Genomic DNA, 26,535 nt, shown 5'->3' on the forward strand with positions numbered 1-26,535 from the left:
TTTTTCTCTCTTTTTTGTATTTGAAGCATGTCAACAGTATTGAGAAAATTTTTTCTTTAATTTTTTTTATTTTGCATTAATATAAGTTTAAAATACATTTGCCCTAATGTCAATGCAAACCCAAAAAGCTTTAGACTATAAGAATGATGCCATTGATTGTTCAAAAGAATTATGGGACTTTACTTAATGATTCTGTCTGATTCCAGGAGAAGAGATTACAAAAAGAGCCATTGAACAATGCCAAAGAAGCACAAAGCTACTTGCATAATGCCAAAGAGCACAAGGTCAAAGAGACCAAACCAAACCTACATGGATTGATGACATTCTATGCAAAGAGCACAATAACGTGATCAAGGTTGAGGCTGTTTAACATGTGATAAATGCATGACTTCCTTGTAACACACATTCTATATCAAATGCATATAAATCAATTGTTCTGGCTCCAGTATCCCTGAGAAAAAATACGTAAAATCAGACCAGAGAATGACACTTCCCTATCAGTCCTTTATTCTCTCTTATAGTATGGCAACTTCTTGTAGTCTTGGCTGCAAATGGGTAAGTGAAATATTACTATATTTTGTCCTAAAGACTTGTGGGATAGACATTACTTTGATTTGGCCCTGATTCAAGGACCTGTTATAAATTTGTTTTTCTTTTACTTAGAATTTTTACACATAAGACTTTGATAGTCTATATTTCATCCAGAAATTATCTTTTTTATTTGGGTGGTTTTTTTTAAGGTTTTTTTTTTTAATTTCTCTTGCCAATTATTTCATATACCTCATAACTCAGCTATGCATTCCTAAGTGATCCCTGTGTTTTTTCAACATCCTCTTCAGGAGGGAATGTATAATTATTCTAAATTGCAAAGTTTAAATTCTTTTTGAAAGTAATTTTAGGTTAAGAAACATGCCACCTCTCCAAATCCAGAAAATGAACTGTTTGAAGAAGGCACCATGAAGATGCTTTCACAGACCACACACTGCACCAGAAGATCCAGAGTGAACTTTGGGATGTCGTGATTTGTACTGTGTGGGGTTGAATACATTTCTTTTCTATGTATACTCTTATACTGTAGGGGACTGCCCCCTAACTGGCTTTTTTGTCAATGCACCTAGTAATCACTGGTTTTGTTCTCATTTCCTCTTGTCCTCAAATTATTTTAATTTCAAAGTTGGTATGTTTACAAGACCCACTGGAGAGATTAGTCTTCTGCGGGTCTCAGTGGGGAATGTATAATTGTAAATCTGTTACCCTAAAAAAAAAAAAAGAACTACAATTCCTGAGACACCACTGACTTCCTATCATTATGTACTGCCTGTGTAATATTTATTTGGGAAAAGAAATGAGGGATTGGAAAAATGGGAGATAATGGGAGGTCCCTAAAATGTTTGGAGTTTTTTCCCAGCTTCAGAGTTGAGGCCAGGCCCCACAAGCTGGCAGAAGGTTTCACCCCCTCCTGTCTACTCTATATCTGTGCTAGCTTTGTCAAATTCAGAATCTTAGCAGTAGACAGAAAGCAAACAAGACCAGTTCTAACCTTCAGAAGCCTGTGTCTTCGGGCTGAATGGAGTAAAGTCACTCCACATCAGACTGGGCAGAAATGAACTCCTTCCTCCTCCAACACCAGGAAGGAAGGAAGACCAGCAGGAAGGAAGTGCTAGTCACAAGACCCAACTGCCACTCCCAGTGTCCCACCAACTGTCAGTCTTGTTTCCTTTTCACACCTGTAGACAGAGGATAAAGGCATTGGGAGTTGAGGCTCTTCCTCCTCTTTTGGCTTGCCATCAGCAGTGATGGTGGTAAGGTGGGGAATTTTGAAATGGATAATCAGCCATGGGCACATGATTTTTATTTTGTAGCCTCTTTATTACATGATTTCCAATGATCATTTAATAAATCCCTTAAAATATATTATTTTTATTATTTGACATTTAATTTTAAATTTTACAATGGTCCATAACTATTCTGAAGGACTACAACAAAGAATGCAATATCTATCTCCAGAGAAATAACAGGTGGAGTAAGAATATAGATGAAAGCTTATGGTTTATATGGGTATTTTTTATTTGGATATATATTTGGGGTTTTGTAACAGAGTCTAAAATTAAAAATTGCAGTGGAGGTGATGATCTGAATAGGGAGTGTTAATTCCTCATTAGGAACTCCTGACTAAAAAAAGTTACAAGTACAATAAGACAATAACTAATAATTATTATCATTATTTTCTATAATATTGTTTCAAAATTTCAGTCTGAGATTTGTGGACTCATCCTTCATTGGTGGAGCTTACTATTCATCCATACTTTTCTATCCCTTGATATTCTTGTCCATGTTTTCTCCTCCCCCCCCATTAATCTATTAATAGAATGAATATTTTAATGAAAATTATATGTTGTTTAGAAAACTTTTAAGCAGCAGTTATCTTGGTGATCTGAGAAATTAGTTTCTAAAAAGAAACTTGTTTGCTTGGGTCATAGCCACCCAAATAGAAAATAGAGCCTTCTAGGGATATTTAACTCAACTTGTCATGTTATTGTCCAGAGAGGTACTTTAGTCTTCCAAAAAGCATAACTAAAAAGTGGAAATGAATCAAAAATCCTACTTATGTTTGCATCTGTCTCCATGAATAATTTATGGTAGAAAGGAAAGAAAGGATAACATTTAATGATAATATTTATCATAGCTAAGAAAATAGATGATTTAATTTTTTATCCAAGAGATTTTGAGATGCCTCTGTTTGCTCTTTTATTTGCAATATGGCAAAATTTAGGCTAAAAAAAGTCCCTTCGGTATTCCTCATGTTCTTTTTGAGCTTGTCTAAGAATTTATATTATTTTAATCAACTGTAAGATTTTTTAAGATGTTCAAAAATATTTCTCAATGTATAAAAACATCAACAAATTTTATCTACCTAAACCCCAGGAGTAACAGCTTCCTTAAACTGTTTTTATTTTTATTTCACATTTGAAAAACAAGATGCATTCCTGATAAAGGTCTAAAAACTAGGTTGTACATGTTTTACAAGAATCCCAGTTCAGATAAAACATAACAATGACAGTTTGGGGCAATAATGCATAAAAAGTATTCTCCCAATCCCTTGACTACATTTGATTTTTTTAAAAAATCTATTGTATTGAATAATAATGAGCTGTTCTTTATAACTCAGATAATACTACTGAAAAACATGAATAAAGCATTCACAAGAAGATAATGCCACTGATATAATATCAGCTTAAAGATTTCTTTTCAAACAGTGGGACTACAATTTTGCCAATTTTTCACATTCTTTGTCTGACTTTCCCTTGTGACCAGTGATCTACATTTCCTTGGTGTTTGAACTAGGGAAGAATCACATTCCATAGAATTAAGTATTTAATAGTGAATTGGCCACGTCCAGCCCTTATATACATACACAACCTGCTAGAATGTTGACAAAATTCTGTTTCTAATCTGCTAATCACATGGTAATGAAATGAATTCCTAATTCCCTTCTGAACCAGACATGAACATATATGAAAATGGCCAAAGTGACTGAATTTTGCCCTTCTGGTTCAAATATGTAAATATACATGGGTGCAAGGGAAAAAGGTGATCTATAAGTGTCTGGGTCCAGCTGTGAGCCTTTCCCTTCTAGGCCAATACATGGTCTGGGAATTCAGGTCTCTGACTCTTTGAAAGGAGTTCACATTCCAATAGGGAAAGACAACGTGTATAGGATGTTTCATGGACTGGTCCTGTGACACAGAGTGCCAATGCATTTTTGGCATCACTTCTGTGAAAGAGAGAAATTGGGAAGCATGCAAAGAGGCAGAAGCAGTGGATGAGTGGTGACCTGTCAGTCAAACGAGAGGTTCTATTTGGAATGTTACCAGGAGAAACAGTTGGAGACAAAGCCAACTGCTGGCTGGACCCTGGTTACCTGGTTGTGTTTCTGACATTGGATCATTTACAACTTCAAGGACTTCTGGGACCATATCTTTCTTTTCACAGTCTTTAAGTCTTTAAACAGCTAAGGCTGCTGAGGAGTTAGGCACTACAGGACCCAAAGTGGAGAGTTTTCAGGTAAGATCTCTACTAGGGTTGCCTGAGGGAAGCTACTTTTTACAGTTATCTTGTGAGTCTTAGTGGTACTTAGATACCACCCTTCCTCATATCTGTATGGAAATGTATCTATTCAGTGAGGCAAATTTAGGTAACCTGAGTAATCTTCTAAGTCAAAATGGCTCCAAGTAGTTGCTGTATTGCTAGTAGTATTGTTATTAATACAAATAACAAGCATGTATACAAAACTTTGAGGTTGACAAAGTGCTTAACCAATATCTTATTTTTCTTCTTTGTAACAACCCTGGGAGATAGAATTATTGTTCCCTTCCTATAGATAAGTAAACTGAGCCAAATTGAAGTTAATTGACTCACCTGACGAGCTAGTATCTGAGGCAGGATTTGAACTTATAGTTTCTTAATTCTAGATTCACCTCTCTATCCATTTCCACCTGGCTACTTAATATGCCATAAAGCTATATGCAGGAGACAGGGAACAATTAGGCCCCAGGGACAGTTTTATTGCTTTTTTTTTTTACAAAAATCCCTGCTGTAGGGAAATGAGAGGAATCTTGGTCCTAACACAAAAGCAGTTGTAACTTTTCCCACTTGGCACATGTTGCTTCCTATCTCAAAATAATCTTTAGATTGAGCTCCTTGACATTGGTACTAGATTTTGGAAATGTCTAATACTTGCTTGATTTTGAGTTGGTGAACATCTGGATGATGGAGAGAGTGGGATTTGTCTGGGGAAAGACACATCCTTAAATGGTCTTTTTTATATGCCAAATGGTAAAAATTTAAGTTATATGAAATATTGACTAGCACTTTGTAAATATACATTGGAAATAGCTAATGTATGCCAGGCTTAGTTTGAAAATGAAACATCTGATTCTGTTGTAGTAAATCTTCACAAGAGCTTTACCTACATACATTTTTCCACTTTAATAGACTCTACCAATGGCAACTACCCAGTGGTGGTAAAAAGAGACATCTGTGAATGGGTTTCACACACTTTGTTTAACCTCATAGGATACAAACCTGTGGGCCTCTTGGTACTGAAAACTGTACATTATCTAGTGTTTATTGTTGTTTGGTCATATCTAACTCTTTGTGACTTCTGAGACCATACTGTCCATGGGCTTCTCCCTCTATAGCATCTAGTGTTACATAGTCCTGGAAATCCCTTCTTGCTCTTCAATAATTCTGAATCATGTACATTAATTTGTACTCTTCAAAGTTATAATTATTTAAAATATGATCATTGTTTTTATCCCAATGGAAATAATATGACTTCTTCGTAGGATTCATTATTGGCAATAATTGGTTCCTAGTCGTAGTTTTGTTTTAATCTGCAGATGTTCTTTTGACTTAATCCAAAAGAATATCATCAACATTTTAAGGATCTTCCCCTTCTTCAAAGTGTCATAACACACTGTACATACTTGTTTGGCAATCGTAGACCAATGTTCTGCTCTACCCTAGTCTATCATCTATTCAGCTGTTAAAGTGATCTTACTAAACAGAAAATCTGATCATGTCACCTCACTATACAATGAATTCTATGGGCTCCCTGTTACCCCCAGATTAAATATAAAATACTTTCTTTTGTTTTCATAGTCTCTTCTTAGCTTTTCAATCTTCTTCTACATTAACCTCTATTGTTCTGGCCCTACATGTTCTAAAGTCCTGTTATGCTGCCTTCTTCCTTTTCTTCCCCCTTGTCATTCCATCTCCAAAGTTTGGGCATCTCCACTGACTGTCCAACAGCTCTGAATCTTTCATTTCCTCCTCTCTGCTTCCTGGCTTCTCCAAATTCCTTCAAGTCACAATAAAAGCCTTCTTTCTGCAACAAGTTCCTTCTTATTGTGAGAGTAAAAATGAATTAATACTCTAAGTATTAAAATGTATAGGATTAAATAATATCAAAGTGAGAGAAGAAAGGGTTAATTCAACCAACTGAGCAGAGCACAGAGCCAAAGACCCACAACTGCAGTACTTTACCAAGGCAAAAGCCCAAAAAGCTTTGCAGCATGGTTTTCTGCAAAATTTATCTCTGAAGCAGGCTGAAGTAAAGTGGGCACAGAACTTAAGAGGATGCTGGGTAAATGTAGTTCAGGTGTATAAAAGTTTTATTTGTACACTATCTTCCTTATTTTTATTTATTAATTCATTTATTTGTTTATTTATCTATTCATGTATGTATGCATTTATCATTATTAGCATTTTTCCTCTGAGTCTACCTCCAATTTATCTTGCATATATATTATGGGTACATAGTATTTGTTTGCATGTTTCTCCCCTATTGAACTTTGAATTCCATAAAAGAAGGGACTATTTTCTTTTCCTTTTTTTTTTTGAATCTCCAGAGCCGAGCATAGTGCCTAGCGCAAAGAAGGCTCTTAATAAATGCTTGTTGTCTATAAGACTTATAGTATCAATCCAGAATCTAATCAGACATAAAATCATTATTTCTTGGATATCTCTAACTTTTCAAGTCTATTTATTGTCTCCTCCATTAGATTACCTGAGATGATACTACAAAATGATGACTTTTGATGCCATATGGAAACAGGTTGGGGGGGGAGGGGGCAATATGACCAAGCAACTGTTTTAGCAATAATCATTTCACTTTCCTGTTCCTGTCACCTTATACATACAAGCTCTTTGACCTGGAACTAAAAGAGAAATCAAAGTATGTCTTGTTCAACACTTTCAATTTATGGTGAGAAAATTGAGGCCCAGAGAGGTTAAGTGATTGGTCCAAAATCATACTAGTTGCTCAGATTAGAGGTAGGATTTGAAGATGGGTCTTATTCTCTAGACCCAGAACTCTTTCTTCTCTGCAATATTGCTGTTCCTTACTTAAGGACAGAGCATTGAGCTTAATCACTGAGAATCATATATGCAATTTCAGGCTTAATATATGATGCATGTCTTCACCTTTTTGACTTGTTTTGTGCCCAACCTCCAAAGTAACACAGAATCTGACCATGGACACATTTTAGATTTTCTAGGATACATAAATATACCACAACTCTAAATGCTTCCATAAAGTGTCAGTAGGCAGAGACATAACAATAATAATGGAATTAAGTAATGTGATTTTTAAAATTCCTCTATCTTGCTTGGTCTAGCACCCAGGTATGTGCACACCCACACTACACAGGCATGTGCTAGCTATTGACAAATAAGAAACAACTATCTGCCCCACTGGGCTGTCCTAAGCTAAGCTTGAGCCACCATTGGCACATGTGAGACACAGGAAGTGAGATAGAGAACAGCCTCTGGAGTTCTCGTCACTTCCTGTAGAGAGGGCTAGATGCTAGTTCGATCCTGGAGCTCAAGCTTAGAGGATCCCCACAGACAGCTTTCCTTCAGATTGGTCAAGTGAGTGATAAGGACTGACTCCCTTCTCTGCCTTGGTTCTCCAAGGCCTTAAACTCCCGCCTTGGCTAAGTTTGAGTCAGAGCAGTTTTGAGTTAAACTCCTTTCCTTCTCTCCCTCTCTCTCTCTCCCTCTAATAATTTCTTCCTCCTGTTGTAATTAAATCACCATAAAAACTCCATTCTAACTTGAGTGTTTCATTTAGGATTTTATGAATAAAATCCTTGGTGACCAATAATTATTATATTCAGTCTTAACCCCTAAATTTAACCCCAACAGTCAGCATTGCTAGCTGCTGTAAGAGAAGAATATGCAAAAGAGAGGAAGATGCAAAAGAAGGAAATCTGATCCAGTGAAACAAGAAGCACCCCATGTGGGGGAGGGGCAGAAAGGAAAAGACCCAGGATTCCAGGGTGAAAAGATAGACAGTAGAACTCAAAATTGCCACTTATAAAAATTAAATTTAGTCTCTAGTAATAAAGGTATTATATTTTGTGAGGTTTATTAAGGATTATTAGGAAATCAAGGAATAAAGAAAATACACCACATACCCATGGCTGATTAGCCAATTCAGAATGCTTAGCTTACTTACTACACCATTGCAATGACTGAGTAGAGAGGCACATGGGAGGCAGAGAGTCAGTTAAATACTAATTGTGATCTCACCCAGGTGGAGACTCAGGTGAGATTATAGGGAATTCTGGGAAATACCAAGGACTTCTGGGGATTGAAGTCTAGGATTCTAATCTCCATTTTACAACCCACCCCCCTGAGGCCCAAGGAAGACTAGTCTCTCCGATGGGACTTGTAAATATACCAACTTTGAAATTACAATAATTTGAGGATAAGAGGAAAAAAGAACAAAACCAATAATTGCTAGGTGCACTGACAAAAAGCCAGTCAGGGGGAAGTCCCCTTTGGCATGAAAGTATACATACAAATACATGTTCAATCAACCACACCCAAAGTCCATTCTTGATCTTCTCCTGCAGCTTGTGGTCTGTGGAGGCATCTTCATGGTGTCTTCTCCAAACAGTTCACTTTCTGGATTCAGAGAGGTAGCAGGTTTCTTAACCTAAAATTTCTCTCTCAAGGAATTTAAACTTTGCAATTTAAAATAATAATAATTTTACATTCCCCCTTGAAGAAGGTGATTGAAAACACAGGGATCACTTAGGGAAGCATGACTGAGTTATGAGGCATATGAATCAATTGGTAAGAGGAATCAAAAACATCAAAAAATTCAAATAAAAAAGATTATTTCTGGATGAAATATAGACTATCAAAGTCTTATGTGTAAAAATTCTACGTAAAGGAAAAATAAATCTATAACAGGTCCTTGAATCAGGGCCAATTAAATGATATGAGCAATTAATAAGCATTTACCTAGTCAGAAGCCAGGACTACAAAAATTTGCCACATTATGAAAGACAGAAAAGGGACTAGATTATAGGAGCCAGGTAGGAGCCAAATTTTGGGATACTTGTCTGTATTTTCACAAAGAGTGTGGATACAAGGAAGACCTACATCTTAACATATGTCAAGCATCACAACCTCAAGTCTCACACTAGGTTCAAGTCCTTTGTATTTTCTTAGAAGTACATCATTCCTACCTAGATTGGTTTTTCTTCTTTTTTCACCTGTGTGCTCTTTTGGCACAATTCAGGTTTAGCTTTGTGCTTCTTTGGCCCTGTGCAATGGTTCTTTTCTATATCTTGTCCTGGAATCAGACAGAATCATTAAGCAAAGTCCCACAATTTTTATCAATAAATGGCATCATTTTTTATAGTCTCAAACTTTGGGGGCATGCATTGACATTATAACAAATGTATTTTAAACTTATATTACTGCAAAATCAAAAAAGTTAAAGAAAATCTTAATACTGCTGATGTGCTTCAAATATAAATAGGAGAGAAAATAAAACTGAAATAGTATATTGCACATGCAAGAAAAAATATAATAACATAAGAGTTTTTTAAAATAAAAATATAGCTTATAATCATTGACACACTGTGTCAGCTAAGGAAATATAGAATACAAGGCTTTCTCACCAAAAATGAGATCCATTTCCTCTTCATACCTGGCCATGATCCACAGTGAGTGCAAGCAAATAAATTTCACAAAGTAACAGTTTTTTTTTTTAATAAAGAACAGTAGTTTAAAATTCCCAAAATTCTCAATAGCCCAATTAATTACAATAGCAAACAAACCCACTAGCATATTTTACATAAGTTGTATGACATTTAAAGAAACTGTATACTTGTCACAAGTTTTTCAGGTGTAACAATGTTTCAACCTTGGCAAACATATTTTTAAGCAAAGAAAAACTTATTTGGGTCTAGAACATCATCAAGAAATCTAGATATCATTACAAAAATGTGGCAGAGGAGTCTAGGGAAAACCCAAACACCTGTACTGTTGATGTTGGGTAAAGTGAGCTGAAGAGTTATAAATGAGAGCTGCTCCTCTTTTGGGAGTCATCCAGGGGTACTATGCCCTGGGATTAACTTCCCAGTTCCTTTGGTATGAGACTGTGATGTCCTATCCGTTCACAGTTTTATAAATGTGGGAGATGGGGGTTATAATTGTGTTTCACTTCAGCTACTAAAATGGACCTTACATCCTGTTAGAGACAGGCAAATGATCAGAGTTGAGGGAAAAAAAAATCTAAAAATCATGTCTAAAAGACCTCTTAAAAACATTTTGAGATATTTAGCTCATTAAATTTTCCAAAGGTTGTTATACAATTGTAACTAGTTCTGATGAAGTCTATCCATCCTTTAGGTGATGGTTTACAAATTCAAAAATAGAAAGGGCTGGGGGCAGCTGGATAGCTCAGTGGATTGAGAACCAGGCCTAGAGACGGGAGGTCATAGATTCAAACCTGGCCTCAGACACTTCCCAGCTGTGTGACCCTGGGCAAGTCATTTGACCCCCATTGCCTAGTCCTTACCACTCTTCTGCCTTGGAGTCGACAGAAGGTAAGGGTTTTAAGAAAAAAAGATAGAAAGGGCTGTTTTTATATATGGGCTTATTCAATAATATTTGTTCAGTATAGTTATAGGGGAAACGCAACAGAATATAACAGTAGTTAAAACCCAGTACATTAAAGTGATTCGGTGTAACAGAATAGTATTGAATGCATTAATATATGAACTTAAAACCAACAAAATTAAATCTTAAACAAAACAATCAGAAAAATGCAATAAAATACAGAGAATTTTATAAAACATTGGAGTCTAAAAAGTCTTAAAAATATAACCTCTAGTCTCTTTAAAGTTCATTTTTTTCTTTATTTTTTTTTTATCCATTTAGATGCCTATTGTCAGAAAGACAACAGATTGGTAAGGAGTAGGCAATGGGGTATAAGGGACTTTCCCAGGGTCACACAGCTAGGAAGTGTCCTAGGCCAGATTAGAACCCAGGACTTTCTGTCTCCAGTCCTGGATATCAATCCATTGAGCCACTGAGCTACTCCCCCATAGTGAGGGTGGGTTTTAGGAATCTCAAATTGGGCCAAAGAGTTGCAGGGGCATGAAATTCTCTCCTGAATCTCAGGTAAGATAAATAACAGAATCAGTGCACTCAAAAGATATTCCTTGAAATATGCCATGCTTATAATCAACCTCCCAATTGGAAAAATCTCTTCCTTCCCCTCCTTGTCCCCCCTTGTGGTCCCCTGCCACTGTGAAGGCTAATTGTAGCCTAATGAAAAATCACCCCCATTTTTACCAGCTGGTTTTTGATTCTGAAGACACAAGGGGCAGCTACCAGCAGCCTGGGTCTTGGGGATGGCCTGGGGTTATCTGGCTCAGAAGCTGGAGATCATCTGGGGCTAAGCCAGGGTGGGCCAGAATCGGGAGAGTGATCTGGGTCAAGCAGGTCCAGAGTGGTGCAGAAGCAGGCAGCAGGAGCGTGTTGAATCAGAAGCTTTCCTGAAAAGCCTTGGAGAAATGTGGCTTAAAAAAATAATCTAGGCAGTTGTTCCCTCTATAGCTGATCAAAATAAGCTATTAAAAGCTAAACTTATGGATAGTCACAGTAGAGAAAAGGTTTAGGAAAGTTAAGAAGTTTGAGGATATTTCATCACAACCAATGTGGTCAGCCAAAACTGTAAAAATTAAATGTAGTATCTAGTAATAAAAGTATTATATTTTGTGAGGTTTATTAAGGATTATTAGCAAATCAAGGAATAAAGAAAATACACCACATGCCCATGTGATTAACCAATACAGAATGCTTAGCTTACTTACTACACCATTGCAATGACTGAGTAGAGAGGCACATGGGAGGCAGAGAGTCAGTTAAATATTAATTGTGATCTTGCCCAGGTGGAGACTCAGGTGAGATTATAGGAAATTCTGGGAAATACCAAGGACTTCTGGGGAATTGAAGTCTAGGGTTCAAATCTCCATTTTACACACTTTAACTCACTCTTTCAGCTGAGAGTCTGACAAGAGGATCTCAGAAACTGGAGATCTCTCTCTGGACACCAACTGTTTCCTAGTAATCCCTGGAAGTCTTTTGCTCACCTCAACCACTATAGATTGGACTTTGATGAAGCCATCTACTAAGAACAGAGGATTTTCTTGACCTCTCTATCCCCAACTTGTCCTGAACTCCAGCAATTTAATCAGATTAGCTCAAGAGTAGATACCACCATCAGCTGACCAGTAGAGGGATGAAGACTGAGGGCCTGGATTCCTGAGATTGTGGGGGGAGGGTGAGTCTGCCAGTCTCTAGGGACTCCTGGTACCCACTTTTTATATCCAACTTTCAATTTCCCTTTCCTGTGTGGTTCTCTATTAAAGTGTTATTAGTTAGATCTAGTCTGACTACTTTCTGACAACAAAGAAGGAGACTGGATATTTGGAGAGAACCATACCCCTCCCCTAAGAGGAGGACTAACTCAAGACCAGGACTGAGGAGTGAATTCAGATCTTAAAGGAAAACATGGTAGTTGGGGTACTGGGAGAATCCAGAGGAAGGAAAATCTATCCTGCTTCTCAATAATAGCTAAGATCAAGAAGGGAGGCAGTGGGGTCATTTCCCTAAAGCCCTCTCCTTTCAGTCTTGAATCTCCACCTCCCAACTGTGATAGAGAAATGATCCAGAGACTTTGAGGGACAAAGCCTGGGGGACATGCTGAGATTTGCATCCACAGTGGGGGATGATGAAGGAGGTTTGGAATCTTGAGGGAAGAGATTTCAGGGGTAGACAGTTGATCTCTCTCTTGCCTGAGAAAGCCAAGGGTGACAGGCTGATCAGAGATTTCTCTCCTGAGCTATACAAATCCCTCATTGATCCTAATCACCATTTCTTTCCCGCTCCCCAAAGACACCAAGAGTTGTGGCAAACCTGAGAAGAACAGCATCAGAAGATTTCACACAGCTCCTGTGATAACCTGAGTCTGGACATTAGCTCTGCTGTACTAAGACCAGGGGTCACCAAACCCTGAACTTCTTAGAGGCCAGGCTGACAAGCCTGGGTCTCTCAACTTTGGGGGGAGGGAGAAAGATAGTTTTAGACAGAAAGGGACTTTCCTTAACCCGTTTCCTATAAACTCCAACCTACAGACATATTGCTTATCTTACCCCTAACCACCAATTGTTAGAATAATGTGTCAGTTATCTTAAAGTGACTTCCTTGTCACATTGAACGGGAAGAGAGCTGATTTATCTCTCTTTCCCCAAGGGAAAAGGTTCACCCATTAATCAGTTATTAGAGAGGAGTAAAGGCAGGGTTAGTGGAGAGACATATTTGAAGAAGACTGAAGGGAGAATTCATCTTACCTTCCTTCTACTTTCTTGGATCATCTATTCTTTCTTCATTATACCCAAACCAACCCTCTAATACACAACCCCAATCTCTGAGGAGACATATTCTATCCCTCAGGAAGACAAATTCAGGTTGTCTTCACTGAAGGAAGAGAGGGTAATATCATCCTCTTCTCCTCCCTCATTCTCTCAACCTGTTCTCTCCTCCCCAATTCACCAGTGTGGGTGGGTGTAACATCAGTTATTGGCCTATATTACACTGCTTAATGTGCCAGGGTCTATGCCAAGTATCCACATGGTATATTGGGAGACACTTGGAGTCAGGAAAACTTGAATTTGAATCCTGTTTCAAATATTTATTTGGAAATTTACAGATATTTATAGAAATTAACAGATATTTAACCTTGGAAAAAATAATTTCACTTCTCTCAGCCTCAGTTTCCTCTTCTCTAAGTTGGGGATATTAAGGGTAATAAACACACAGGGTTGTTGGGAGGGTCAAAACAGGTAATATATGTAAAGCACTTGACAAAGTTAAATATATATATATATATATATATGTGATGCGAATATATGTATTTTGATCCATATATACATATATATACTCCTATACTTTCTCTACTCTCTCTCTACATATTCCTATACTATACTCTCTCTATATGTATTTATTTGTGAATATATATACTTCTTGGCAATAAGGATATAAAGAGAAAAAATAATTAAGCTCCAACCTCAATTTGTTACAAAGACAGCAGCATCACTTGAGACCATCAATAAAACTTTTAGGCCATATCCCAGATCTTCAGCCAGCCTTGAACTTTCACATTCTTTCAACTGCTGAATAATAAACATCATTAGGAATTGTTTTCAATTGACAACAGTATACAATGTCTTTCTCAAATACTCTTACTCTTTAATAAATTACCTTTCTTGCCTGACTCCCATGTAGCTGAAGTTGTTGCAATTTCACATGTTTATTAGGTCATAGATCTAAAGATAAGAAAGTTCCAAAAGTCATCTTACACAACTCTATTGTTTTATATGTGAAAACAAAAAACCTTGGGTCTAGGAATATTCAGAGATTTGCCCAGAGTTACCCAGTGAGCAAGTGTCAGAGACACTTCCCTCTCCTACTTCCAATGGAGATCATCTTATATAACTGAAAAGTCAGCTTCCTTGTTGATGACCAAGGAAAGGGTTGATTTAGTTATATATCCCTACCCTTGGCAGAGAAGGTTATATTTTCATATTAAATGACATCATCTGAAATCTCTAAAATTTGTCAAATACTATTTTCAATCTATATCTTCTAACTGCAGACCAGATTTTTTTTTTCCAGTCTACCAGCCTTACTTATTTTAGGTGTGTGGTCCTTTCTGTGTTCCTCTGTTCCCACCCCTGCTGCTAATATTTATTCCTAAAGACTGAGAATAATAATACCAGTGAATCTACATTGATTTTGTATTAAGAATTAATTAATAATCATGAGATAATTTAAATCCAATTCTATTTTCTTATTGAGGAGTTTATGATTGTATGTGTGTATTGATTGTAATGCTACTTAATTTTTTTTTCTATAAGAGGCACTGTTACCAAGGAACAGAACAAAAGATTGATCACTGTGGTGTGTGTTTGAAATGAATGTTATTGACTGAGGTCATGCTCAATATCAGGACTAAAAAAGGAAGACAACATGTCACTAAGTTGAGAAATAACTTAAGGACTGTACCAATAAACAAAAAGAGAAATGGAAAGAATACTAAGACAGCACCTTCTACCCAAAATGGAAAAGGGATTTTTAAAAATACTACCATCAACAGAGCCCGTGCAAAACCCAAAACTTTCCTTGATTCTATAAAAACAAAAACAAAACAACCTCCACACACAGGGAACCAAGTTTGACCCAATAAGCTCTCCATCAAAAATGATATATTTTCACCAATAACTAATGCTGCCAGCAGATTGAACTTTATATCTAAAAACTCACTGCTTAGTGTAACTCTGAACTGACTAACCAAAAAAGTGATTCTAGACTAATTAAGAAAAGGAATATAGAATAAACAAAATGTCGCTCTAGAGAATAAGAATTGGGTTCAGTGTTAGTAACTGTGTATATCTAGGTATATCTGTGTGTATCTGCACATTTTAAGACTGCTAAAGTTTCTAATCAATATTTTATTACTAGCTAGTACATTTTTGAACATCAAAATTATTATTCTTTTTGTAATTTACTTTCATCTGTTTCCACTCTTTCCTAACCTATCTATACTAACACAGCTGGATTTTGTCAGTCTGGTTATTGACAGAGCTAAGCCTGCTCTTCTTTTTCCTGTATACTTCCATTTATAGCAAAGAGTAGATAAAACCCTAGGAAATTCTCACAGCAGTTTTCACCTATGGCTTTTTTGAATTGGCTATCTACCTGGACACATGTGCATCTGAGACGTGGTCTACATGATATCAGGGACACCTGACAAAATGCTGCAAATTCAGTTAGGAGAAAAATTGATAAAAACAAGTTGTTTTGTAATGTGCAGAAAAAATAGCTGACTACATGCTCTTTTCAGTTAGGTGAGTTTGGCATTGTAAAGACAAAGATATTTATTTGAAAATTGAAATGCAATATATTTTAAAAACTGCTAATTACTATGAGAGAAATTTCATAGAAACAGAAGTATATTTGTAAAAACATTGAGTTAACTTTAGTTAATACTTTAAATATTCTGAATTATGAACATATTAACTTTATGTTGATATACTTTTTTTCTTTTTTTTTTTAAATATTATTTTATTTGGTCGTTTTCATACATTATTCACTGGAAACAAAGATTGTTTTCTTTTCCTCCCCTCCGCTCCCCCCCCCCCCCCCCCCCGCCTTTCCCTCTCCCATAGCCGACGCATGATTCCACTGGTTGTCACATGTGTTCTTGACTCGAACCCATTTCCCTGTTGTTGGAGTTTGCATTATAGTGTTCATTTAGAGTCTCTCCTCAGTCTTATCTCCTCCAACCCTGTAGTCAAGCAGTTGCTTTTCAGCGGTGTTTTTACTCCCACAGTTTATCCTCTGCTTGTGGGTAGTATTTTTTTTTTTAGATCCCTGCATATTGTTCAGGGATTGCATTGATACTAATGGAGAAGTCCATCACCTTCGATTGTACCACAATGTATCAGTCTCTGTGTACAGTGTTTTCCTGGTTCTGCTCCTCTCGCTCTGCATTACTTCCTGGAGGTTGTTCCAGTCTTGTTGATATACTTTTAAAAGGATTGTTAGCAAACACTTAGAATGGGAAGCAGTGATCACAAAGAAGCATCAATTTGTTGATGTCTTTTAAAGTCCTCCATTAAATGTAATGTTGGATTTTCTTTTGAAAAGATATTTCTTTCATATTAGGAAAACTCTCTATAAGAATTTTTAAAAATAAATGAATATTGTACTTTGTCAAAGGATCTTTTCTGTATCTATTGATAAAATCATGATGTTTAGGATATTTTTAATAAGATTAATTATGTTAAACATTTCTCTAATGTTGAACTATACTTATATTCCTGCTATTAATTCAATATAATTGTAGTGAATTAATTTTTCACAAATTGCAAAATCCTAGATTTTATTTTTAAGTTTCTAATCTGATTACCAAAAACTTGGATAGCTATTAATCTGCCCTGCACTGCCTTACCATGATGGCTTTTATATTTTCAGAAACCAGATAAAGTAAACTCAAGGACATGGATGGAATCAAATAAAAAATTAAAGACATAGGGAACTGTTCACAGGGTAGAACAAACTTAGGAATCCCATAAAAGGCAGAAAAAAATCATAGAATTAATAACAACATATGGGAGTAATTGAGACACTTGGAGTCTGGGACCTATATGAGAATGGCAACCAGCCACCAAATAGATATATGGTTACTCTCTGAAAGGAGTATAATGAGGCTCAAGCAAGAGAAGACCATACATTAAGACTAGTTTTCCTGACCTCAGATTTCCTACGACTACCTTAAATTGCATCATTTTACACAGTGAAAAAGTGTAACATCTTCCTTATCTATGTACCTCCCAAGAAAAGGTGAATTGTTTTCCATAAACCTTCACTGGGTCGAGAATATATTTCTATATGTAATGACACTGTTTAAAATTCCCCAAATTTGTCAATAGTTGAGAACTTTCACTGCAAATTGACCCTCAGTTTCTTGGTTGAAGAATGTTTCCCATAAATTTCATTATAGTGTAATATATAGTCATTATTATTATACTATCTATATATATATTTACACATATATGTATATATATTTAAAAAAAGAAGGGATCTCATGGCCAGGTAAATCTATATTTCCAGGCACATGAAGAGACCTACATTAAATTTTTAATAAAAAGCAACATGTCTTGGTTTTTATTACTCTAGCAATTTAATATATTCCCTAAATGAAATTTACTTAGGAAATATACACATACACATATATAGATATGGATAAGGAAATAAAAATAAATATAGATATATGAACAAATATGGAAATAAACAATGAATGCTTTTTGGGCACAATAAAAGAATGATATTTTTCCTGAATCATCCTAGAATTTGCACACAAAAAGTTGTTCTTCCATTTTAATTTTTTACATATAGCAAACGCCCATGAACATGATTTTTGATTATTGGATTCTTAATAAAAATATATACAATCATGGTAAGTTTTGAAAATATCACAATCATTGTAAGTTTTTAAATAGTTGATTCATTTCTTTTTATTATCAGGAGCCATGAAAATTCTAATGAGTCTGGCTGCTTTCTGACTAGCAGGCACTAATATGTGGTTTTGTTTTTTTTCCCCTAGTGTTTTAACACTCAACTGAAGATATTGCTAACATTTCCCCCCTTTAAACTGTCAGAGCTTGGAACTGTTCTTTATTCAGTACTCCCAGCATGATTTTCCTTGAGTTCAAGTGAGACAGAAGTCATGGCCCTAGTGTGCATTATTGAAACACATTGCTTTCATTAATGAACCTGTGAAGATAAAAGATCATTTTAGTATGTTAATGTGTCAGATTATGTAATCACTTCCTTTTAGTATATGTGACATTGAATGAACCTAAAGTAAATGAGTTGTCATATTTGAGGGAAAGACTGAAATTTCCTTATATCACTTTTGTGTTCACATTAATTTATAAATAAAATTTGTGAATGCAAAAGTATTTTATGATAGAGCCTTTAATTAAACATGAATAAAAGATAATTAATAAAATCTTAAAAGACAAATCCTGAAGCAAGGGCAATGTGATATACAGTGTGTAGTTCATTGAAGGCAATTAGAAAACATGAAACAACCATATGTATATTTCTCAACAAAAAGGAGAACTGCCTATCAATTAGCCTGGCACATTTACCTGGCTAACCTGTGACCTCCTCTGTCTTGTTGAATGTAGAACAAGTTTAATGAGAAATTCTTATAGGTGACAATCTAGGGCATCAAGCTGGTGTGGTAGATTAAGCACTGGCTCTGGAAACAGAGAGACCTCAGTTAAAAATCTACTTTCACCCAGAAATGTGAGCTTGAGCAAGTCACTTAACCTCTGTTTGCTTTAGGTCCCTTATCTGTAAAATGGGGATAGTATTAGCACTTACTTTCCAGGATTGTGTTGAGGATCAAATGAGATATTAATTATAAAGCACTTTGCACAGATCCTGGCACATATGATGAGCTCCATAAATGTCACAATGTTTAAGTATAAAAGGTGTAGCCTTCCATTAGGCATCATCAATGTGAAGGGCAGAAAATAGATCTGATTTTGTATTTCTATCTCTTCCTTTAAACTTGAATCTCTAAATTGGCTAAATTGAATTGTCAGGGATACCTAGCCAGGTTTCTATTACTAGAATACAAGTTCTAAATAGCAGACCCTGAAATACTCTGAACATAGTATAACATAGTAAAACATAGTAAAATGAACATAGTAAAACAGCAGAGATACTTTGAACATAGATATATGAGCGTTCTAGTCCTTTGTTTTATAGCCTTGAGCCTTTGTCCCATTTTCTCCCCTATTAGAGGAGATCCATTCCCTTGATTTCCTGCTTGCCCAAATTGATCAAGTAGTGACCAATAGAACTCACACTGTACTGAGTTGATATTGGGGGGTGGGGTGAAGATTTCTGATCTTGCTTACTAGCATGAATCATAAGCCTGAGAACTTATAGTATTTCACAGAACATATTGGCAAAAGACAGAAGCAAATGTTATCTGACTTTCCATTCATATAATAGAGTCATTGATCTACTCACTTAAAACCCTCTTTTATTATTTTTCAGAACCTTCCCTTCTTGCTCTTTATTTGGGGGAGAGGGATCTTGTCCTATATGTTAAAAATATCAATACATAAAGTCAGGAAAGAAAAAAATATCAGTAGTAATGGCTAGTGATGGTTTGCCTTTGATACGAAATGCTTTATGTTTGGTAATAATTTTTACATCTTAATGTTAATCACTTCTCTCCAGGAGCTAGTTTGCTTGAAGTTCTGATGAACTGGAAGGTAACATTTAGAGCAAGTAATCTTTAAAAGAAATTCCTAATCTAACTGCACTGTAAATCTGTATTTAGATGGTAACTGAAAAGTTTGTAAACTGATCAGAGTTTTTGTTTCCCAAAATTATTTCCTTTGTGGGGACAATTCTGTGTGTGTATGTGTGTGTGTGTGTGTGTGTGTGTGTGCATGTGTGCACATTCATGCATGTGTTTTTCTGGATAAACAGAGAAAAACTTAATACTAAATTTGGAAGTTTCCTCACATAAATAGCTAGATTTTTTTTTAAACATCAATTTGACCAGCAAAAATGGCTGAGCAGCAGAGCAGAACTGACAAGGGAGAGGAGAATTGGAAACTCGTCATATGTCCAAAGAAAAAGAAGTTTGATTCATCTTTGAAGATTAGGAAAGCTTCTCCATAATAAAAAAGCATATGAAGGAAATTTAGAAGAAAGTGGCATGGGGGTGGGGGATTGACTGTTTTACATCTGATGGCTAATGATGAAGTGTTTTGCAAGCATTTAATTACTCTATTCCTGTATGCCTAAAACACTTGAGTGAAATCTATTCAAGAATACATGGTATTTTGTGGCTAACTAATGGAATGGTTGCTTATATTATATTCTCCATCCCTACAGACTATTGATCAACTACCATGTCTACAGGGGAATCAAGCAGGCCTATATTAAGTACCAAGGCAGCTGAGGGAAGGAAAGGAGGTAGCCTATCTCAGGCAAGCTATATCACCACTACCTAAATCAGAACCTCAAATTCTGATAGAGATAGTTCAGGATCCTAAACACAAGAACCTTGGAAATAGGGATTACATCAAGAACACCATGTATATTTCCATATTGGTCTCAAAATCATCACCTAGGGGAATAATCACTGGAGAAGGGATCTACCATCCTTGACGACAACACCACGAATTGCTAAAAACTGGCTGATGTGCCCAAGAATAATGAAAGTGTCAGAATCCCTGTGAGAATTAAAATTAATATACAACTCAAGTATTATATTTATAAGATTTATTAAAATAAAAACTAGAGTTAAAAGGGAACTAACTAACTGTAGCTATGGTCTCAAGGAAGAAGGAGAGAGAGGGAGGAGTCTCAGTAAGTTATATACAAATCACTTTAAAGATGCATGTAAACAAAGAGAAAAGAATGCTGGGAAATGCAAAAGGAATTCTGGGGAATGTATTCCTAGGGTTCAAGATTTTCTTACTATACACCACTCAAGGTTTCCGAGAGTCTTTGGGCCAAGACCCTGCAGCCATCATTACAGAAATCCATTCTGTGAAGATGAGGTCTAGCAATTAATTTGTTTTTTTATAAACCTTTATCCTTCTGTCTTAGAATCCATATTGTGTATTGGCTCTAAGGCAGAAGAGCAGTACATTCTAGACAATGGGGATTAAGTGACTTGCCCACCATTACACAGATAGGAAGTGTCTGAGGCCTGATTTGAACCCTGAACTTTCTATCTCTGGGCTTGCCTTTCAATTCACTGAGCCACCAGTTGCCCTAGCAATTACTTCTAGAGGTAAGGGAGTCATCTCTTCTGAAGGTTCCCAAAAGAAGTTGATATCACCAAGCAGTCACTTGCATTGTCACTGTTAGGCAATTTGAAATGGTTTAATATCAAAATCTAATATTATTTAATCATTAGAAATGACAGTAAAGAAGATAGTAAATATGTACATTACAAGTCTACCTAAAGATCAAGGGACTTTTCCATATGATTTATAGCTAATTCTTTCTATGTCCTGTCTCTCCCATTAGAATGAGAGTTCCTTGAGAATAAAGGCTATCTAAATCAATTCATATCTGTAAATACAATATTTTGTTTCTCTGAAACATAGCACAATGTTTTGCACATAATAAAAACAGGTATTTTATCATTCATTCATTCATTAATTTATTGTATAAGAAGACAGTAATTAATCAAGTGCATAATATCTATGCAAATGTGGTATTTGAGCTATTGTTTTGATTTTGCATTGAACATCTCTGTTTTAGTGGATGTAACAAAATAAGCGAACAAATTAGTACTGGCAATTGCTTTTGGTGGCCTGGGTTAGCTAGGGGTGCAGTGGATAAAGTGCAGAGTCTGGAGTCAAGAATACTTATCTTCCTGAGTTCAAATCTGGCATCAGACACTTATTAGCTATGTAACCCTGGGCAAGTCACTTAACTCTATTTGCCTCAGTTCCCCATCTGTAAAATGAGCTGGAGGAAAAAATGGCAAATGATTCCAAGATCTTTGCCATGAAAACTCCAAATGTGACCATGAAATGCGGAACATGACTAGAAAACCATTGAACAAGAACAAATCGGTGTATTGGGCTAGTGGATATAGTAAACAAAATTTTACAATAAATGACAAACAAGATGTTCAGACAAAAATCCTGGAAAGATTTCTATAAAATGAAACAAAATAAAGAGAACAGAACCAGGAGGATGTTGCACACAATAATAACAATGATATAAGATGATAAACTGTGAATGACTTAACTATTATCAAAAAGGCAAGAGTTCAGAACAAATCTTGAGACTCATGATGAAAAGGATATCTATTGCCATAGAAGGAACAGATGGAGTCTGAATGCAAATAGAAACATACCATTCTTCACTTAACATCTTCCATGAATTTTTCTCTAGTGTAAGCAAAATATTTTATTTTATATATTATACAATATATAATATAAAATATAATAATCACATGATGAATATGGAACTATGTATTATGTGATAATATATGTACAACATATAAAAAGAGGCAGAAGAGTATGTACAAACTACTTAATGACTTCTTATATGGTGATGGTATTATGAAGTTTTAATGACAGAGCTGAATGGCACCCTTGATCATTGAATATGTCCTAGATAAATTTATAGAAAGAATGGCAATGCCTAGAAAATCATCCTCCAAAAGTGGTAGTTCTTTCCTTTTGTTTCTTCTTTGTTTTCTTATTCCTTCCTTTTTATCTTCCTCTCTTTCTTTCAGAAGTTAAATGAAGAGTCATTTAATAACAATATTTGAACAATAAGGACATTTACCTAGTTGTATACAGTATAATATACAGAAATAACTAGTTCAAGGACTGTCCAAAATGCTACTTGTTTTGGAAATACTATCCCATCTTGAAGTAGAGTTTCTAAGCTCTAAAATCTCTCCCAATTCTTGCCCCATTTATGGAAACTTTTCAGAAATTTCTATTCCCTTTACTGTTTATTCCCAACATCTCCCTACCTATGCCATTATAGATAGGAAATCAATCAGGCAAGTTTGAGTGAGAATTCCTCCTTTTCTCATTTCTCCCCTACCTGGGCCCTCTACTACACTTTCCTAGAAGCCTGGTTTTGTTTCCTGAATGGATCATGGACACTTCTACTGCACTTGATGGGAGATGTCAGAGAGTTCATTGACTTGTATAATCCTTTCTGTTTTTTGTTTTGTTGATGCCTTTTCCACCCCAGCCATTCATTTTATGAGTTAAAATAAGCAATAAAGAAGCCTTATTGCTTTAAGTATTGTCTGATCTACAATCTTTTCATAAAGTTTCCTTTAAGTCTCCAAAGTACACTGGGTACTTGGGTGGATTAGAGTATTGACAACCAGGCTTAGAGCTGGGAGGTCCTAGATTCAAATCTGATCTCAGATAATTCCTAGCTGTGTGACCCTGGGAAAGTCACTTAACCCCCATTGCCTAGCCCTTACCATTCTCCTGTCTTAGAACAAATACACAGAATTAATTTAAGAAAGAAGGTAAGAAATTTTTTTTAAGTCTCCAAAGTGCTAAAATAAATTGAGATGACCCAATGCAATAAATGGTATTATAACATTTGAAATAAGATTCTTCCTGGGGCAGCTAGGTGTCTCAGTGGATTGTAATTCAAGCCTAGAGATAGGAGGTCTTGGGTTCAAATTTGGCCTCAAATTCAGCTATCCAGCCCTAGGCAAGTAACTTAAAACCCATTGTGTAGCCTTACTGCTCCTCTGCCTTGGAACTAATACACAGTACTGGTTATATGATAGAAGGTAAAGGTTTTAAGAAATAAAAATAAAGACAAGATTGTTCCTAACTAATTGATTAAATGGACAAGCTAATCCTCCCCAATATACTACATTATTATTTCATTCATTCCAAATTACAGCTTAAATTTATGTGGTCATAAAATGCACATTTTTCTAACAGCAAGACAATGTTCATAATTCTCAACCTTCTTCACCATTATGTAACAGGTTACTACTTGATTTTAAAAATGGTAGCAGAATGTCAAGACTCAACTGAAGAGTTTTATGGTCAAGTTTATAAATTCTGAATAAAACCTGAAATTAAATGTTAACCTTCAGTGTTTCAGCACCTATTTTATTAAGTAGATATATGCCATACCTACCAAGACTATTAATATTTCTCATTGGAAAATTAATTTTAAGGTATTATTATAGTTCTGCATTGTATTATAAGGAAGAGAGGATTTGAGCATATGAGGTGGGTCTGCAGGGAAATGCAGATGCAGGGAAAATATTATAGAATGTGGGTGGGGAAGGGCAAGACAGTTAACTGAGGTTAGATCTGGGTCTTTCTCTGATTTGACCTTGAGGGACTGGTTGCTTTCCCTTGGTGGCTACCTTGTCCTTCCCATCCTACCTGCTTACTTGCTGGCTTGTTGTCATCTACTGAGCTTCCTGGTGTGATCATGAACCATCTGGTCCATCTGTCTGTAAGATTAGGTCAGGGGTCCTTCTGGATCCAGGCCTTCTTTCTGAGCCCTGTCCTGCCAAACTGCCAAAACTCCCTATCTCTATTGCCATCAAAAGGAGGGGTTTGGGATTAGTGTAGGTTTGTCTATATTGGGGATTGGGGTCTTTAGACAGATAGGTGTGAATCTTAAAATTTCTCAGACTTGTGAATGTTAAAAATTCTCAGACTCTACCTTAGAACATTTGGTTAAGACCATTCTCCATTTTAAACAATGAAGGTAATTGATCAGGAATGTGAGAACTCTAACATTACTCCACCCACACTTAAGCATACTTTAGGGAAAGATAAAGTTGTAAACTCCTTTCTGAATAATGAAAAGTACTTAACCCATACTTAAAGTAAGGCAAGAACCCTTAAGCTAAGTCTATTTTTAGATCTAATACAAAAAGGTGCTAAGTACCTATAAATGTCAAATTAATCACTAAAAGGTCAGGCAATTTACAAACTTGCAAGGGACAAGCTTAACAAAAGAGGTGTGAAGTTTTAGTCTACCCAGAGAAGTTGAAAACTAAAGAAGGTGTGAATTAAAGAATGGTCAGTCCTGTGAAAATGTCTACTGTGATTGGTAGATGTGAAAACTTAGGAGAGATGTCATAGGAGAAAATTCTCTTTAAAAGGAGGTCAGTTTGCCAAAGCTGAATTGAAGGGCTCGGTGTCTGAACTTAATTGAACTGAGGAGCTGAACTGGTGGGTGTCTCTGAACACTAGAATCTTGCTTGGGACAAATCTTGTGATGAGTGGATTAAAGACTGACTGCTCTCTCTCTTAAGACTTAAGCCTAGGCTGGCCTAGGCTGACCTAGCCCTTTTCTCATTATTTCCTCTTACTCTCTCTCTCCCTTTCAATAATTCCTTAATTTGTATTAATTAAAAACTCTATAAAACCCAGCTGACTTGAGTATATTTCATATTTGGGAATTTTCCCATGGCGACCACTTTATTTTTTATTTAACTCAAGACACTGTCTTGAAACCATATTCTCATGGTCACAATTTAAGGCAACCACTCTTTTAATTGTTACAGTTTATGCCAACCACTCTTTTAACTGTAACATAGGTAAGGATTAGGTTAGTTCAAAATCTGTGAAAACTCTCAGTGACAAGACATTTTGATCTGGGGGAGGTTTAGGTAGTTGTTATTAGCTTAAAATTATCCAAATTCCCTTTTCACTTTCCTTGTCATAATAAATCCAGCATCCATCCCTGTTATATAGTGGTCTGTGTTTATTACCTCAGGACAGGCTCTGCCTAGCCTGGGTCTGTAAGCTTGTCAACTCACCATCAACCTACTAACATTGGTTCTGTTGTCCTTCCCAAATCAGTTACATCTTCTGATACTGGCCCTATCTAAGCCATCTAATCCCATACCTATACACCCTCCATTATAGTTGCCACAGGATATCATTTGATCAAATGGCCATTTTTTTTTATTTTAAGATCCTTCTAAAAGATTACAAGAAAAAGTTGATTACTATCAAAATAAAGACTATGGAAGATATTTGGGATAATCTAACCAAAGTAATATGTCATTCATCTCTAAATAGTAGACTTCTAGTGAGAGTAAAGCAGAAATAAACATTATGTTTCCTAATTTAATTATAAAAATATAGCATTGCATGTTCTCCTATTGATTTCTAAATAGAAACTATATTTTTAAATGGGCAAAATGCAAAAAAAAAAAAAAAGAGAGAGAGATGAGTTATAATCCAAAGGATATCATAACAAATGATTTCTATTAAGAGAAAAAACAATATTTTTCTGGTAATCATATCAATAATTTCAATAAAAAATATTAAAATAATAGCTGCTATAGTTATGCATGTACCTTTGATAATTTAATAGCAATAAGACTGAAAATTAATTTTTAAAAATTTAAATTCCTTACATGGATATTGTCTTTTTTAACTTGGCATCCCCAGATCCTGGCCAAGTTCTTTGTAGATAATAGGTATCAAATAAATGTTAATTGAATTAAATTTACCTGAATTTGCCTCATATACAATTGTTCATCTCCTCTCCCAACTCCTGCCAACCTACCAT

At 35.8% G+C, this 26,535-nt stretch overlaps 1 long non-coding RNA gene across 1 annotated transcript in view; it reads left to right on the forward strand.

The window, feature by feature from the left end:
* The first annotated feature begins 3,868 nt into the window (after positions 1-3,868).
* Positions 3,869-26,535, forward strand: part of LOC103102415 (uncharacterized) — a 149,293-nt gene continuing 126,626 nt past the window's right edge. Inside the window, exon 1 of the long non-coding RNA XR_464176.3 lies at positions 3,869-4,065. This is a non-coding gene — a long non-coding RNA (uncharacterized LOC103102415). The remainder of the gene's footprint in view (positions 4,066-26,535) is intronic.

This window comes from Monodelphis domestica, chromosome 3 (assembly GCF_027887165.1).
Source record: "Monodelphis domestica isolate mMonDom1 chromosome 3, mMonDom1.pri, whole genome shotgun sequence".
Classification (NCBI taxonomy): Eukaryota; Metazoa; Chordata; class Mammalia; order Didelphimorphia; family Didelphidae; genus Monodelphis; species Monodelphis domestica.